We start from the raw sequence: 19,543 nt of genomic DNA, 5'->3' as shown, positions 1-19,543 counted from the left end.
GCATTGAAATAACTTTGTAATTTGGGATTATGTGACTCAGTGTTAAATATGACAGCCATGAAAAGTGAGTAAAATAAAAATTTTACTTCATCAAAATTAAAACTTTAGTGATGCAAAGGATTTTATCAAAAATGGGAAAACAACAAAATGAGGAAAATATTTGCAATCGTATCAACTATAAGTGACTTATAACTTTAATAAAGAACTCCTAACACTCCAAAGTAAAAATGTCTCAGTCAAAAATTTGTAAAAGAGAAATACATGTTTCTCCAAAGAACATCTAAAAACATCAAATATGTGGAAATATGCTCACCGTTCACCATGAGGGAAAGGCAAATCAAAACCATAGTAGAATCTTTCTTCATATTAACATGAATGGTTGTATATAAAAGGACATTTGGAAATAATTACAGCTAAATGTGGGAAAAGTTACAACACTAACATTCTGAGCACTGGATTACAGTGATGCAAAAATCTCCAGAAAACAGTTCAACAAGTTTTTAACATTTTAGAAAAGCCAGGGAAAATCTAGTAGTTCTATTCCCAGGAATATAGACGTGACAAAAATATAACTACACACAAAATTATACATAAATGTTCCCATATTACTATTCATGTTAACCCAAAGTGCACAAGGCAAATGCTCAGTATTAGGTGAATGGCCAAACACAATATGATGTATCCAGATAATAAAATATAACATAGCAGTAAAATAAATGAATATACTTGCTACAATGTGAATAAATCTTTAAAACATCATGCCCAGTTAAAGAAGTCAGTTTTTATAGGATTATGTTTTGATAGTGCTTCTATATTTCCATTCTTTGTGTTCAGGATTCATTGAAGTAAAAAAAATGAAAATAAATGGACCTTTAAATTTACAGTTATGATGAGTAATATCAGGGTAACCTTTATACCTTCTGAACACAAGAATAAGTGCTAAAACAATTATCTATGGATAAGGATTTAATTTTGCTTCACACAGCTTTCAGAGTTATTACAGAGTCCATTTAATGTCAGAGTGCTAAAATATAAGAGCACCAGTGAAGTCTGCGTATAGAATCAGTAACTAAAATCATCAATTAATATTCTCACCTATGTTACAAGAATTCACAAGAGGCCTACTTCATAGGAGATTTTAATCCAGGTTTCTTTGGCAGTATGTGGGGCTCAATTAAGAGAAGCCTGCAGGTTTTCTCACCCAAAAGCGGGCAATGGGCTTGATGTTGCTGGCGTCCTTATGTCGATAGTGTTTTGAGGGTACAGGAATGGTGGCATCTTCCTTCTCCTTTGTTCTTCTAGCTCTGTGTGCATAGCTCAGATTGTATGAAACACAATTTGAAACTTTCTAGTACACACATCAGGGATAAACAACTTTTTATATTTCATTCTTGCTCCTCTTAGTAACTGGTAGGAAAAAAAGGACAAATCAAACCAAAGAAATGATATACAATGCTTCATTTATATTAAAATTCTGACTTCCAACAAACTTGTGGGGCAATCATTACTTCTGCAAATTACTCAGTTTTTGAAGGGTAATTATAGCTCTTCATTGCTGAGTGTTTCTGGATGTCTCTCAATTAGAGAAAACAAAATGAAGAGGAGACATGAAAACATTTTAAAAAAAACTACAGGGCGTGACACATATTTATGATTTATGATGATACTTGCAAAAATGCAAAAGGCTTTGTAACCACCAAAAATGAAGATTATTTTATCAGTTGCATCTTTGTTTCTCTCTCCCAATTCCAGTGCTTCTTGAGTGAATTACAGGGATCTTCATTCACTTACAGATTTTGGAACTCAGAAATGATGTTAATTTACCCAGAAAAATGAACAAGACTGCTTATACCAACGTGTCCATCTGCTCTGTGGAAATGAAGTTTAATGTAAACTTTGAGGCCTGCACACACTGACTTAATTGCTCCTGCTCAACTAGATAGTAAAGACTATTCTATTCTTTCTTTTGAGAACTCAGTTGAGAAAAGAAGTCCCAGACTAAATATAATTGAGAACAATAATTTCCCAACATCAAAGTTACATTTGCATGTCAAAATGCATAGCAACTTTAACATCAAAATACATGGTTTACTTTTCTTTTGTGTATATTACCACACCTAAGGTAAATAATTCAAATTGTGTGTGTCTCAATTTCTTTGAATACCGCAGTGGAAATGATTAAAGTCACTTACAGGGTCCTGGTGAAGCTCAAGAGAAAAAAATATTTGTGCTAATGTAAAATAAATGACTCAGTGACATACATCAAGTTATATCATCATTATTTTTAAGGTGGTGTTTGTTTTGGAATATAGAGTTTAATTTTATACTTGAGTTTTTGTCATCATTTTAAAAGTAGCTGCAAAGTCACACAGTGATTCATTTGAAATAAATTATTTGTTTCTGCTCACCAAAGTATCTTCCAGAAAACATTTGCAAAATGACAGGCAGAAATCTATCAGAAAGATTGAAGTCAGAATAATATAGCTAATCACTGTCACAATGCATACCACTTTTCAAATTCCTACAAATGTGATTCTGAAAAATTTTATGTATCTAAAATACACTTTAAATTGCAAGTTGATGAAGTGAGCCTATGTTAAATTTTGAAAATAAAATACTCCAGAAAACTCTAACAAAATCCCAAAGGAAATGAAGTAAATAATCTATCAATCTTGCCAATACTGTTGTTAATTCATAACTCTAACAGCTGCACATTACAAATTACTCACAAGGGGCAAAGACTGCCAAAATTGTTTATTCGTTAATTAAGAAATCTATATACAATTGATTGTGTGTGCCTTACTAAATGTTTTATTTTTCGAGGAAAGTTATTAATTTAATCAAATGGCAAATATTAATTGAATTTCCTTTCTTGTAAATGTAAATAAGAACATGAGCTTAGACCTTGCAAAGTTTACAGTATTGGAGGAAAATTTAGCATAATAAAACTAATGTGTATATATAATGTAATAGTATCTAAGGTAATAATTTCTTTGAGGTACTAGACTTTATGAAGACATCTAACCCAGGAAGTCATTAAAATCAGTTTGTTAAGGAAGTCACAGATTTGTTGACCATAATAATCCAATTATAAGTAAGCCGAAGAGTGAATAAAGGGTGAGCAGGTTAGACATCAGAAAAAAATGAGCAGCTACATATTAAAAATGAAAAATACTGGAAATTGTGATCAACTGAATGACAGATTCCCTACACACGTAAATATTACATTTCGCACACTACATGGGCGACAGCCATAAGTTTTGAACATTGCTGTGTGCAGGACATATGATAAAATTAGGAAGATAGCAGTGATTTGTAGTATAAAATTGTCAGAACCCCTAGAGCAGTTATATGACTAGGACTTATGCCTGTAACAAATGTTCTTCTAAATTTTGTAGACAAAATAATATACATATAAGATAAAAACTATCAGAAGGTATATATTAGGAATATAGTATGCACATAAGATTAAAAATAGAGGTATATGTTTTATGTATAAAACCAGGAAACAAACATAAAATTTAAGCAACAGAATATGAAGTGTGAATAAGATTCAGTATGAAGTTTAAAACTCAACTCATAACCACAAAGAAAATTAACTTGCATACGATACAAACATGTATGTCTCTGGATTATGAAGAGAAGTCGTTCATTAACTCTTAGAAATATAGATGAAGGAAAACCTTACATGATTCCTCACACAAGGTTTAAAGTCCACACCAGCAGATATATAAAATTAAGATTGTAAAAAAAAAAAGACAAATGCTACAGGCTGTATTGAGAAAGAGGTTTTAGTGTTAGACAGTCTGCTTTTAAGGCATTTGTATTGTTACTACTGATAATATGATATTTATCACTCAACAGACACTAGGCTTTTGATATAAAAAATGATTTGCACCTTAATTGACAAAGCCCAGAAAAATCCTCAAACCTATTTAGCTGCTTTCACATTTGGAAAATATTCCTTCCTAATACATTCTGATAAAACTATAAGCTTACCAAAAGACAATAAAGTCAATGCTTATGATTATTATTCATAAACACTTGCTTTCAAAGTAGAAATTCATTATTATAGTTTCAAACATATTAAGGAACCGGAAGGTTTTATATTTCAAGTTCCTGGTTGAAAAAATATGTTGGCGGGGAAAGGTTGAGTAAAGGAAAACTGATTCTAGTTTTCAGAAAGTCTTCTTTAATAATGTCAAAGTCACAATGTCTCAGTCTATGGAAAACACACATCTACTTTGTCTTCTGTTGTCACATTTCTCTGAAGCAATAAATAGCTCAAAATTAGAAAGGATAGAGAAAATAAGAATGAAATGTATGTACAGATGTTATTCAATTAAAAATAAGAGAAGTATAGATGTTTAATGATTATTGACTAGTTGACAAAATTATTAGATTTTCTGCTTGTTACATTTTTGAAGAACCAAGTTACCTTATTTCATTTAATGAAGAAAGAATGAAGTTAGTCTCAGTGGTGCACAAAGCACAATAAACCATGAAGAGTTTCAGGTCATTAATTTCTGCCTGAATTGAAGAATATTTTAGCAGGCTCCTGAAATGGTAGTACAAAATCTATAATCTTGTTTGGTTTTTTAGAATAAAATCTTTGTTCGTATTTCATAGTGAAATAATATTTTAAACTCAAAATTACTGGGGTATACTCAGGAAAAACACAAGCAGAAATTATTAACAAGACTTCAGTTATATCTAAGTTATGTTCATAAATTCTGTTATGTTCAAGCTATTCAATAAGCATTTATAAAATTACTTCTATGTATGTAAACAACTGACACACAGAGAAACATGGAAAACAGAGGACTAAACAGATGACTATCTCAGAATAAGTAAACTGAGATAATTAGCATTATACCTTCTACCAAAATATATTAATAAAAACGTATTTGTAAAGGATTTTGATATTTCTTAGCTCAAAGATCTTTCAAGCAAACATAGACTTGGTAACATTCAAAGAGAAACTATCTGATTTGCATGGCAAATGAAAATAATGCTGAATTTAATCATTCCAACACTTGGAACATTAATTTTCACATCAGGTTTTAGAGTTTCTTGTTTTTAGAGGCAAGATTAAGTCCACTGATTATTCAAGCCACAGAAACATAGCTTCTAGCCCACCAAGAAAGCATTTTATTTGAGCTGTATTTTCTGAAAGTGCTTCATCTAGGCATGCAAAGGACAGTGAGGGTAATCAAGGCATAGTGCAGATGTGAGTTCAGTTTCATACTGTGACTTGCTATATTTGCCTGTGACTTCTTCCTATGTTTCTTGGATGAGCAAAAATTTCCTTAATAAAATCATTGAGAAATGACATGCCAGCATCATTCTGATTTTAGCAGAAATGCCTGTTTCTGCAGATTTCAGTTATGTTCTTTTGCATAATTTTCGTGATTTCAGAAGCTCATTTTACTATATCTTATCTTCATATCTGTCTAACAAGAGATTACTTACTATACTTGGAAACTCCTTTAAATTTAGTGGCTTGTATATCAAAAATTTATTAATATTAGGACCTTATAAAAGGCAAAAATTTTAGTACTTGCACAAGCACAATCTTAAATAGAGAATATGCATCTTTCTCTAATTAAATTAAAGAGTCTTAAGATAGTTAATGGGAAAAAGTACAGAACATTTAATAATGATGTATGAAGTTTGAGGCCTGAAAGGTTATATTGATAATTCTGAGAACTTTGATTTAAAAAAAAAGGTTGACTTCTGATTTTAGAATCAATTTAGCCTTTGGAATGTTCATTATTTTCAAAATCTATTCAAATTATACATTTTTCTACACAAGATATTTTTTAGCATGAATACTGTAGCTACAAGTATACTTACATCTCACTCCTACAAAGACACGTTTTTCAGAGGCTTTTGGAAGCACCTTACAAAGCTTTCATTTTATTGTAAGCACCTAGAACAACTAAGGAACACTGGTTTCCCTAGCTCCTAGAATGCAAAGTTCAGCTTTTCTCAGGGGCTGGATTTATAAACATATCTTCTATTTTATGGACTCCTTTATACCAATTCAATGTCTTCTCTTTTAGGTATGTTTGAGTCCTTAATATCTGAATTCTGGATTCACAAATTTGTTGAATGAAATCATTAATATGTAAAATTACAATGTAAATACTTAGTAATTGCATGCTAACTAATTACATTCAGAAAACACAAGTTGTATGAAACATTAAATTGGCTCTGTGATCAAGTCCAGCATTATTAAAGCACATGCCATTTCTTCTGAAATTCTAATGTATGGTGTACTATGTCTGTTTTTTCACTTTTTTCTTTCTTTCTTTCTTTCTTTCTTTCTTTTTTTTTTTTTTTGGTAATAAGCACTTGACAGCTTTACAAAATGGAGTTCTGTGGTTAGTGTATCTATGAAAAAGTTTTTTATTTATAATTAGCTTAAATTGACATAATATTTAATCTCTTCTTAGTGTGATACAAAGTAAACCTGATAGTATTATTTCAGCCATTAGCAAATATCTAAACTGAGTTTTCATATTACTCTTCCCATCATCCTCAGTATTCTCAACACTTAAACATCACTGATATTATATTTTAAAAATGCCTGAAAATATATGATTCTCTTGGAAAAAATAAAGGATGATTTGTTGATGCTCATATACCAAGATAGCAAAAGAACTGAGCTAAAGCACACTGCCTGTGCGTTCTATGAATAGTTTATCTGCAAAATAAACAAATAGCTACAGTGCCTTAAGAATACTAGAATTAGGTACTCATATTTGTTGATGACTTAATCATAGAATGCAGAAGTCTGCATAATTCTCCAAGCTTTTCTCTCATTGATGCAAGGTGACATTTTTATCTTCTATTTGCATTTTAGAGACAGGATTGAAATGAATAGTTTTGTCTCTATAATGAAAACAAAGGCTCCCTCCATAAGCCCACAATAGACTTTGGCCTACAGATTATTTTGACTATATAATAGGTGGTATATTTATAATTGGTCAACTTACCAACAGTGTGTGCCACAGCTATCATCAGATCTAATATACGAATCCTGTTTATAGCAGTGTTCTTTTAATTTGTTCCTTATATATCATGAATTCCAGAATGCTAAGCATAATGATCATTGTTGTAAAGCATGTAATATTTATTAGTAACAACAATGATAAATACATGAAAACTATGATAGATCATGTCTGTTTTTACTAGTTGATGATAGTATGTGTAACATCTGGTTCGTTCAAGTGACTTGTCGTGGTCTGTGATACTTGGTCATAGATGACAATTGCCAGATCCAAGAAAACCATCATAAGATTATTATTATTTTCCTTTCTTTTCCCTCTGCCACAGAATTGTGTGCTGTCTCAGATAAAGGCTTCTCCTTCACCTTGACTCTTGAAAGAAGATATTAGAGGAAAATAGTAGCAGCTAGCATCAGCTCACTATTAATATGAATGACAGGCGACTCTGTCGTCATAAGCTACAGAGATTTATATGGTTTTAGTTACCCTTATAAAACATGGAAAATTATTTTATGACAAACTATGCATATATAATGTGTATTATGTAATGTTTTTTTTTCAGGATAGACTATGAAATAGGGTCACTTGTCAATTTTCAAAGGACTAAAAGCTTTTTAAAGAAGCTTGTTTATTACTAATGTATTCCTTAATGCCCAGAGTGGAAAAACTAAAAAGATAAGCAAAGACTTCTAGAATAATACCTCCACTATCTCAGATGTATTACGAGTAGTCAGAAGTAGTAAATAAAAACAAACTATTTATATTTTGATCATTTATATTAACTCACAAAATTTCAGACTTGATTGCTATTATACAGCACAGATTGGACCTCATAGGATAACGGTTTTCTGTTCTTTTTAACAAATATTTTCAAACTGTGACATTATAGACCAATTTTTGAATCAATAAATATTTTAAAATATTGTATGATATCAATTTCCTTAATCTTCCATTTATTTTTTTCTAAAACTTAGCAATATTTTGCTACTATATTTTCACTGATTTTGGATTAAGATGTACAGATAAAATTATGCAGAGAACTGATTCTATATTCACATCTGTATAAAACAAGTACTTTGATATGCAATGTATCTTCCAGAAAAAAATTGCATGTTTCTTATAATAGTTCATATGGCTGGATTGCTATATGTGATACTGTAGTGATTCATTATTTTATAGCTAATTCAGATTTATACATACTTTAATTAATGAAATGTTGTCTTCTGTATTTTTGAAAACTTAGGCAGGTGGCACATCCCAAAGTTTCCAAATATACTCTGAACTCTGATCAGTGGAAGAAAGATTAAGCCCTTCAGATAGCCCACATTGTGTGCATTACTTAATACATTTTTTCACTATTTAATTTAAGGCTGCTGTGAACAGCATGAGACTCCCACCCCATTAATTTTCTCCATTAATTTCTAGAATTTAAGTATGACACTATCACAAAAGAGATGATGCACACCCTTTGTTTCTAATCCTGTGTGATGCTCTCACCCAGATTCTACCCTCAGGCAATGTGATTAAAGAGTAGTTTTTTTGAGATAGCCAATCTGAAGATGACGTAATTATAAGCAGGAGTCACTAGATAAAATTAAGGCAGGGCCCACAATAAATCTTATCTCATACATAGGTGTATTTCCACTTGTAGGGAACTTACACTGACAAATATTTTTCACATATGCTTAATTAAGTAGTAAGACTTTCTAATGCTGGCTACCTCTAAAACCATTGAAAAGTAAACTGACAAACCATGCATAGTGTAGAATTTTGCCAAGAAAAAGATGGGTCTCTCCTATTGCTGTTTCAATTGGTCTGGCTGGTATATTTTGCTAGGATATTCTCTTGCACTCTCTCTTTCAGCCTGTCTTTCTCTGTCTGGCCTCTTTTCATATCTCTCTCACTTTTTTTTTTTTTTTTTTCTTTTTTTGTACTGGGGATCGAACTCACAACCTACCACTCTCCAGGTAGGTTCTTTCGCTGCTGGGCTAAATCCCTGGCACATTTACTTTTATAGGTGCGATTCCTGTTTAACTTATCAATGCAAAAAAATCTTTGTAATTCTATAAAACTTTGAAGTTTACATTATTGGTAAATATGAAGCACATCTTAACTAATTAGCATTTCTATTAAAACCTGAAAACATATTAAAATTAATTCTCTAATCTGTGACTAGTTTGCAGTGTTACTTACTGCAACCTGACAGACAAAACAAGAAATTGAAAGGCCTAAAACAAAAATGAAAACATACTGGTAGAAAACTAGGTCATAGCTCATGGTTTCATGTGGAATATTTTAAAATCTGTCTCTGATGAATCAAATTTTTAAAACATTTTCTAGTTCTTTTCCCAATGTTAGTATTTTATGCCTAAATCCTGATATTACGATTTAAACCTGTAGATTTAGCTGTTTTAATTTGAAATTTATATTCATCAGTTTCTGAGTATTAAGATTTCTATCACTTATAACAAAGTTTAGTTATAAGTTATAAATGTTCAAGGGATATATAGCTTTGTCCAAAGATGTAATCGTGGTGAAAAAGGAGTTCCTTCTTTGAAATCCGATTTTATCCAGTGGTACTATCTGAGTGGTCTGCATGAGGACATGCTATCCGGAAAAAAACTGAAACAGTGAAAAATAAAGTCTGGATTATTAGATTCTCACATAAATTAATTACTTTCCTTTAATGCACTCAGCCAGTGCTATTGTGCTATGTAGGCACTGATCCCACACTGAAACGTTTTTGTGTCCCTCTGCCGACAACTTGCTTTCATCCTGTAATGATTGCGTGACCTGTCCCAACCGCTTCCTCACCTGGAGTGTGGTGAGCCTCAATCAGGTACAGCAGTCTAAGTTATTACTGAGAACCCACCTCCACAGATCCTTTCTCAGCTGTACCTGTTTCTTCATTCATTCATCTATTTAAACATTAATAAAACCCAGATGTTTTGCATGCCTAATCTGGATACTCAGAATAAAATAAACCAAAAACAGCGTGGTGCATATGAACAAGGAATTTTGGTTAAATGGAGGTATATTCAAGTATATATGCATACTGATGAAGTGAATTGTGGAAATAAATGTATTGTGTACTAATTATGACCCTGAAGGTCAAGATTAGATTTTCAAAGGTGACAGCTCTTTCGGTTTGATGAGACAGTAATGTATTAATTTCAATAATGGAAATGAGGAAATTTGTTTTCTCCTAAAAATTTGACCATTAAACAAAGAATTTAGATACTAAAATAAAGAATAGAAAAAAATAGGCTTAGAGTGACATTTTCTCCTGACTTTCTGAAGTATACTACTTGAAGAATGTATCAGGACTCTGGCGCACTGAGATAAAACTCTGCACTTGGTGCAGGAAAACTGTAAGCTCATGATAGAAGCAGATACTGGTGGTACATTTAGAGACTTTAAATCATTGATGAATCTTGGATTACTCTCTTCCCAGTCATTGAAGTCAATTACTGTTGGAGAATTTTAGGCAACTTCTCCAGCAAGTAGATCTAGGGCCCTGACTTCCTGGAGCTAACTTAGTGTACTTTTGTTTCTGATTGAGAATATGGAGCTTTAATAGAATATATCTACACATATCTTTCATTTGTTTCTTTAAAAATTACATCCTTAAAGAATGTAAAAGACAAAAAATTTGCAATACAAAATTGTTTCACTGTTATATAATTGGAAAATAAAAATTCATATCACAGAATTATTACTATGCTTGCAAATATAAATGAACTTAAGGAACAATTTTGATAATAAACATAGAGTAAATATCATGTATTACTGAAAAGTACCAATTGCACAGACGAGAGTACTCATGTGGTTCCTTAACAATAATGGCAGTGATCACAAGAATGATGTGGTTCAGGTGGGCCGAGGGTATAAACCTAGATAACAGACAGTGACAACCCAAAGACTTGGAATAAATACTGAGGTGAGCATCTATAATCTTTTCACGTGACCATGGATTTGGAAGTACTAATTGTCAATGTGAAATGCTGAAATATTTGAATGAGATTTAGTATGTGTGGTGGAAGGCTTTTCTTTCTTTCTTTTAATCTCTTTTTTTTTTCTTGTATATTGTGGAAAACAAAAAGAAATGGAGAAAGGCAAACATAATAGCCCTTAGTTGACATTAGAGAATTGCAGTTATTCTGTTGATAACATAGCTGAAATATATTTGCTGAGTTGTATTATTCATAATTATAATAAATTTTATTTTTCTTATTCCGCAATTATTTTGTTTTTTTTTTTTTTTTCCCTAAAGAAAAATACGCACTTGAATTAAAGTCAAGTAGTCAGTGACTTACTAACATAAACTCATGGAAAGCAATCATTTCTTTTCTTTTTGATATTTGCTGTGAAAAAGGAATAAAGAATGATGGTGTGTCTTCTAAAAGAAGAAAATGAAAGGTTATCTACTCCCTGTTGATCCACTAGGTGTGTGGCCTATACATTGCAATTGTACTCACTTTTATTGGATACTCGCAATTTTCCAGACAATGTGCTAGGTTGTGAGAAGTCAGTGATGCTTAGGGCATGCCCTCAGCACGGTAGGACCTCAGAATTTTATGAGGAAACAGACCTCCCTGTAACTTACTGCATGCCTTCCTGGCAACAGAAACTGGAGTATATAGTGCTTCAGAGATGAAATAAGTGAAGGTGGGATTTGAACATTTCTCTCTATGGCTGAGAACATAATACTCAACTCTATAATCTTGCCTTGGTAAGTTTACCAACAGATTCAAAAATGGAAGTATATTTTAGTCATTGCCACTTAGGAAACTGAAAAAAGCAAATCAATGTCTGTCACCTCTAGGCACGTCTATACTTTCAAATCATGTTCAGAGAGAGTAGACACCCTATCCTGTGATTTTCCTAGTGTAGATTTTCAATGATGTCTGTGACAGTGGCATTAGTTAATTGCCTGTTAAATACCGGCTTACTGATTTCTTTTTTCTTCCTCAGCCTCTATTGTTATATTTCTCTCTCCTGTTCAGGAGGTACTAGGCTTACTTTGTTGACAAGTCAATGCTGGAAGGAAGTTTACTTGGATCTCACAGAGAGGGAAAGTGTTTTCCCTCTCCTTTGCCTTTACTGAACATTTCTCTCTCGGTGAAACTTCTGTTCTACATTGTAACCAGGTGTAATCCAATGGGATTACGCGATTTAGCTTAATCTGAATATATTTAGAAAGTACATCTGAGGATATCTAGAAAGTAATCCATTAATCTGATATATTAAAGTGTTTGCTATTTTCAAGATGATTTGTAGAGAGCAAATTCTGTATTCATGGCACAAATACCACAGAGTCTTAAAGAAATAGTTTTATGTGGCCCAGAGTTCTCCATCCCTGTTCGTTCCCATAGAGAAGAAATGAGCACTATTTTCATACCATAAAAGGCAACTCTGTCCAGATTTCTGAGGATTAGAGCATGACTTTGTTTCTGTAAATAGCCTGGCTTTACAGACTCCCCTTAACTGTCCCTGGACATGACATTTCCTACCACGTTTGAATGAATTGAAGTGTTTATAAATCCATGATGCAAGATAGTGATAGTTTATAATGTAATAGATGCTAAATATTTATCATTATAAAATAATTATACGATATACCATTTATTTTATTTTCCTCATACTTTATCTTCATCTTCCAATTCACTATAACAGATACCCTCTGACCCCATTTTCATACTTTTCTTCTTGTGTTTACCAATGAGCCACAATACTCAAAAGGACAGAAAATTTGGCAAGGCTAAGAGAATGAAATGAGATGGGATAATATAATAAAATTTGGAAACACACAGAGAAAAGCTATTATTTTTGTTTCTTCATTTACCTAATTTGTTTATTTTTAGCTTTACCTTATTTCAATGTACCTAAATGTTAACTAAAGACAGGAAAAGAAAAAAATCTGTCTCTCTGTCTCTCTGTCTCTTTGTCTCTCTCTCTCTCCTACCTCTTCATTATGCTGTTTTGTAGTTATCTTCTGGTGTCTTATTAAAAATACATAATTGAAGAGATCATGAAAATAGTTTGCACTGTATTGTGTAAATTTTTTTCTTCTGAAATTCATTATTCCTTTTTAATATCACCATACTACTGAACTTATTTTAACTTAAGGGGAGAAAATATTTGGAAACAGACAAATTTATTTCTACCTAGAAATATATTTCTACATAGAAACGTACAAGTTGTAATTAATTTTAACTCCTTCTCTGTTTATATACAGATGACCAACACATTTTACAGGATGAATTGTTTATTGTACAACCTCCCATAAGTGGGCAAAAAATCAAGTAGTTTAATATTTCTTTCATTCTTTTTTTCCTTTTTATTTTTAAAGACAGCCACAGGTTCTGTGTAAATCAGGCCCGGGCTACCAGCTGGTCACGCTGCAATTCTGGGTTATCCTCCCTCCCTACCACTGCCTAGCATTTCTTTGTACCTTACAATCTAAGTTCACCATTGAAAACTAAAATATATTAATAAAATAATATGAAATATACCTCCAGGACATCTAGTAATTTTACAAATCTCAAATTGAAAAGAAGAGAAAAAAAAAAAAAAAAAGCCCTATCGGGGGAGGATTTCTTGTTTTCCATTACACTTTTTTTCAGCTTCAGAGCATAAAATTACTCCTTTGATATATGTATCAAATTTAGTAAAATCAATAAAAGTAAGGCTTCCCTATCTTGTTAAAAGAAATGAAACAATGTCATAATAAAAATCAGGTGAAACATATGCTCCACAGGGGCAGCTATTACTTGTGCCATGATAGTATTAATATTACATTGACTAGAAAACACACAAAATAAGTGGGTCAGGCATCGTCAATTATACAGCGTTCTAGGCAGGCTGCTGTTTTACTCATGTTGTGAGAAGGACCAAACCCTTCATATTTTCCCAATGAATGAATTCTATTATTTTGATCAACTGCTGAAATCTGCCAAAAATGCAGAGGTACATAATGACATTTTTATAAACAAAAAGGAATCCCATGGAAATCATTTCTTTTATTTTATTATTTTTATTTTATTTCATCCTTTTTATTTTTCAGATGTCTTTTTTGTTTTTGCAGTAACAATAACAAATTAAATATATATATATATATATGAAAACACTAAGGGAGAACAAATTGATCATGTTCTCAGCTAATACATTGTGGAAGAATATGAATTACGGCTGTGAATTTAATGTGCTTTTATCAACCAATGAGCAAATACAAAAATAACTTCAAATTTCTTTAAGTGTAATGAGCAATGCTTTGGAATATTACTATAAATACTTGCAGTATTATAAAGTTTAACATTTCTTTCACATGAGAGCTATGTACTCAGTGGTGCAGCTACTTCCCTCAGGGCATACTGTGCTATATTTGTTTTAATAATAATTCTTATTTCAAAGTTACTTTCCTTCTTTATCCCATCTGTTGACATCCTTATAAAAGCTAAATTTTTCCTTGTGCTTGCTTAGGAAAAAGCATTGAAAATACAAATACCCGACCAATTGGAAAACCACATGTCATTTGAAGATTCGGAGATAAAACTCACAATTTGCTGAATGCACTAAAAATATGGCTATGGAAATGAAGCTGCATAACTTGGTGCTCAAAGTTCATGGACTGCAAAGTGCAGTCCAAAGGTGCACATTTATAATTGTTTTTATAGCCCAATCTCTGTTCCTGCCTTTCCTCCTCATCATGCAAATAAATAGCTAAAGAGAAAGTGAAGGCATAATATCCAAAAAAGTTACATATCAAGAGAAGATTACTACCACTTTTAGGTAGTAAAGGAACTGTGCCTTCTTGATACCACACTTGGAAATGACATTTCTCCTGGTTTGTAATGCATTGTAGAGTTGCTTCAAAGATGAGAACAAGAATTATATTCACATTTGTTTTGCTTAGCCTATGCAATGACAAATGAATTCACATGTGAACTTTATTGTTTAATTCCAAAGTTATTATCAAAATATAAAACAACTAATTCTGAAGTTGAAAGAAAGAAATATTTTGTTTTATATATACTAAGTTATTGTTGGTGAAGTCATAGCTGTGACATTATAGCTTCTTAGAAAAAGTGACTATTATATTTATAAGAAAAATATAAATTTGATATTGTCGATAGAATTAATTGGTAAATTTTAGTAGTAAATATTTGTCTTGAAGATTTTCAAGTGAAATTCCTATTCTACTTAATAGACACATATCTATGTATGTATGTTTTATATAATTTATTCTTGGAAGTTTTGATGACAAATGACTACAGAAATTTTAGTCTTATTTTCTCAAAACTATTTATTAAAAAATGATATATAGGATTTTAGTTATATTTTTGACAAATATCGCCCAGTCACTTTCAGTGGGCTTTTCCCCCAAAAGTAATGTACTGTGTTATCAGTCATCTAAGGACTTGATAAAGACCTAAGGAGGTTTTGTAAGGTTTATCTAGTGGTCATGAATTGTTTCAGTTTTACTTATTTTAAAAATCTGTATTTCTACAATTCTGAAGGATAGTTTTGCTGAGTATAGTAGTTTTGACTAGTAATGATGTCTCTCAGGACCTTGGATAAGTGATTCTGTTTTCCCAAATCCGTATGGTTCTTGCTGAGAAATCTGCTGTGGATCTAATGGAGTCATCCTCAAATGTCCTTGGGTGCTTTTCTGTTGGAGACTTTAAAATCATTTTTACCTGCGTCTTTGACATCTCATTTGTCACATGTTCATAGTGAGGTACTTTTCTTCTCATGTCTACTTGGGACTCTCTATCTGGGTGTTTCTATTTTTCCCAAGATTATGGATGCTCTCTACTGTTATTTACTGAATAGGTTTTATTTGCTCTTAATCTTTACTTTCTCTGCTTTGAGTATTCCAATGATCCAGAAGTTAGATCTTTTATTATTATTCCACAGTTCTTAAATGCTCTCTTGCTTTCTTCCTTTCCTTTTCTTTTCAATCTGAATATTTCAAAAGAACTGCCTTCAAGCTAGGATATTTTTTCTTCTATTTGATCTAAATTGTTGTTGAGATGTTCAAATAAATTTTTATTTTTTTTAAATATTCATTTTCAATATTTCTGTTTGTTTCTCTTTCAAAATCTTTATCCCTTCAATGAATATTTTATTCATCTTCCCCAGTGTCTTACTGATTTCATTTAACTGTTTATTAAATGCTCATGAATCTCATTGAGCTGTTTTAAAAAATCATTCTTTTGAATTCTCTATCAGGCATTTCATCCATTTGATTTATTTGGAATCTATGGATAATTTCTGACATTGAGATTCATGCATCTGGATTAGATATCCTTACAAGTTAACTTAGATATCCTTACAATTTTATTGGATTTCTTTATTTCTAAAAGGCTTTTTCCTGAATAGGTATCTTGGGGAGTCCGTTTGTTAGGCTCTGTAGGCTTTATAGGTAATCCTCCTGTAGTTTCTTTGGTTGTGATTAGAAAGCTTAGGAGCAGTGTGCACTGTACTGGAGCTGTAGAAACCCAGTCTCTGCACATATAAGAACACTCTAGAGGTTCAGTAGTGCGTGTTATCAACAGCACAATGTGTCTGGTGTTCACTGAGCAGCTATTCCTACAGGGCAGTGGTTGCCCTTATCAGGTGATGCGGAGATTCTTTATGCCCAGTTCATGTGGAAAGCATATCTGACACTGGCTACATCAATAATAATGAAGAGCCTGCAGTACCTGTCCTGTGATCGGGCAGTATGGAACAGGTCTAGATGCTCTATGAGTAGACATGAAGACAGAAATCCCAGACCCTTTCTATGTAACTCATACCAAGTTTTATCAGCAGCATGTGATCAAATGAGGTACAATGTCAGCCCACAGTCATGTTCCTCTCTGCTATGACTATGGGAATCCTGCCCAGGCGTGGGACTTCAGCACCCACAGCCGTTTGCACTGGGAATGGAGTGGTAGCTGCAGCATATTTCTCAGATTTCCCATACCTGGGAAGGGAAAAAACAACAAACAACAACAACAACAACAAAAAAAAAAAAAAAAAAAAAAAAAAAAACAATGAGGTCTTTCTCTGCCCTGGTTGTGACAGATTATTGTGGCCATGTGTTGGGGAGAGGAGCAGTAGAATCACGGTACTACCACTGGAGTAAATCTATACAGAGTTGTCCTTCTGATCTCTGAGTGCAGGTAAATACACTCCATTCTCCTCTGTATTACAACAAGTCTCCTCACAGTGCATGGCTTTCAGAAGGTTAGACTCAGAGTCAAGATTGGTTCATGAGGAAGCTACCAAGTGAGCCAATGAAGTTTACATTTGTGCAGTCCCATAGATGGAAGCACTCAGCAGCTTCTGACGCCTATATTATGTGAATTCAGATAATAACCGCCTTCTAGAGTGACAATAGCACTCGGGGAATTCCCTGGGAAGGAATTAGAAGTTCGTTTCTAAATTAAAGCTCTCTGTGCAGATTTCAGGTTCGCTTTATAATTAAGCTGTAAGTGTGTAAGAGTTCTGACTTTCTAGCAGGAGTGCTCACATCTATACTGATAACAGTTTGATGAGATGCTGTCTTTCACACTTACTCCTACAGAGGAGATGGCTTCAGTATGGCCACCAGACTCAAAACGTCTTATACCCTCACCCTTCCCTGAGCTGATGTGCCAAATGTCAGAATTGTTTTTTTCTCTTTCTGTGCTGTTTTCCCTGAATCTTGAATCAGACAATGTTTTCATTTTATTCCTGATGATTTCACTCCAGAGCTAATTTCCATCCAGAGTTGTCTCCCAACCACTTACGTGACAAAATAGCTACATGCTATACCTGGCATATTAATTGTTCACTGTAGAGTAAGTGGAGTGTTACAAAAAGCAACATTTACATTTAAAAGTAGTACTAGAGATCATTCATAGGGGCAACACTAACTGATGTGGCTCTGTGATAAAATTTTATAAGTAAACAGTTCAAGAAAACTTCAGCCTTAAAGTGCATGCTCTGTTATATTTTTATATCCACTTGATTGGATATAAAAATCAGCCTCACAAACGATGTTTTATCAGATGCCAAAACATAGTTCTGTGCCTTTTAATATTTTAGATCACTGGAAAATTATATGGTATCCAACACGAACCTGATTCCTAATTACAGTGTAAAGGCCAAAGCTTTTACAGAGTTAGCTTCATTATTCTGAGATTTAAAAAAAAAAAATGGGGGAGAAGAAATTTACTACATTGAGGCTGACATACATAGTGACCACTTTTGAATACTTTCCACACTGTGGTCCTATAGGGTTGTGAAACTGAATCCAGAGATACCCACTACAGTGACTGATAAATGCATGTTGCATGCATAGGTATTTACTGAATTAGTAACGTACTGAATTATCAACAACACACAGTTTTTGCGAATATATGTCTTTTGATTTTTTCTCATAATAAACTGTGTATGCAAGTAAAATTAAAAAATAACTCCAATAATTACAAATAATCATGGAAAGTTTTGAATAAATGTCTTTAATAAAAGCCACTGTATGGAAGTATATATAGCAAATTTTTAAAAATTCTTATATTTTTATGTTTTCAAATGAGTATTAGGAAAATATGCTGATTATTTTCAAAACTGTTATACAAGCAATAATAACAGAAAAGTAATAATTTATCTTTAATCATAGAGTACATAAAATCATTCCTGTTTGACTTATAAACCCATAAATCTATTTTTCATACCATTACTAGCAGCTGAAGAATAAGGATCACATCATTGAATCAAAGATAATCATTTCTTTGTTCATGTAGTGATGGATAATAACATTAACAATATGAAAATAAAATATTAAAAAAGTTTAAAATAGCTTTCCAAAAAACAATTCAGCATGACATCTTATCACCATCATAACATATTTAGCTGTAATTTAGAGCCACTTTAATTTGATCTAATTTCCACAAATAAATATCTATGTCCAGCACATAATTTTTTTTTATAGGAACTTCATTTAGGTGAATTACTTTTCATGTAATAATTTTTTGATGACTATCGTTCTTTTTATGACAGGTACTAATTCCAATCATGTAATAAATGTGCTATATGACCTTAAACAGAGTACTATCTTTCAGGAAAATAATTTCCTCCTCCCCGCAATTTCAAGGTAAATCCTCATGAGCTCCAAGTTTTCTTCAAGTGACTATATGCATATGTGTCTACTTTCTTCATGACATGGTTTTATTTTTTATTTTATGCTAGGGTTAAAACATATATTTTAATTTAGTGTGATTTAACTTACATTTATTAAAAATGTGAATACATTTTCCTGAAACTATACTTGGTTTTAGAACTATACAGACTATCTTGTATCATTTATTACTTGTGTATTAAGAATGGCCAATATTTCTGAATGGCATTTCTTGAGACAAGTGTAAGCTGCTAAAAATCAGGCAAAATATAAAGAGAACATAATGTTAATATTATCTTAGATACTAGTTTAATTATCTTCTGCCAAGTATTAATTTAGATATCTCAAAGCCAACACAATATATCATATTTTTAAAATGTGA

The 19,543-nt window shown here is 32.2% G+C and overlaps 1 protein-coding gene across 1 annotated transcript in view; it reads left to right on the top strand.

Moving 5' to 3' along the window:
• Pcdh15 (protocadherin related 15) overlaps positions 1-19,543 on the top strand; it is a 1,472,709-nt gene that overhangs the window by 594,823 nt on the left and 858,343 nt on the right. The gene's annotated exons all lie outside the window — the stretch shown is intronic.

The sequence above is a fragment of the Cavia porcellus genome, unplaced genomic scaffold (genome assembly GCF_034190915.1).
Source record: "Cavia porcellus strain 051 isolate PalLab524CR breed Dunkin Hartley unplaced genomic scaffold, mCavPor4.1 scaffold_28, whole genome shotgun sequence".
In the NCBI taxonomy this organism is placed as follows: domain Eukaryota; kingdom Metazoa; phylum Chordata; class Mammalia; order Rodentia; family Caviidae; genus Cavia; species Cavia porcellus.
The sequence above is the reverse complement of the archived record's forward strand: the minus strand, read 5'-3'. Positions and strand labels throughout refer to the sequence as shown.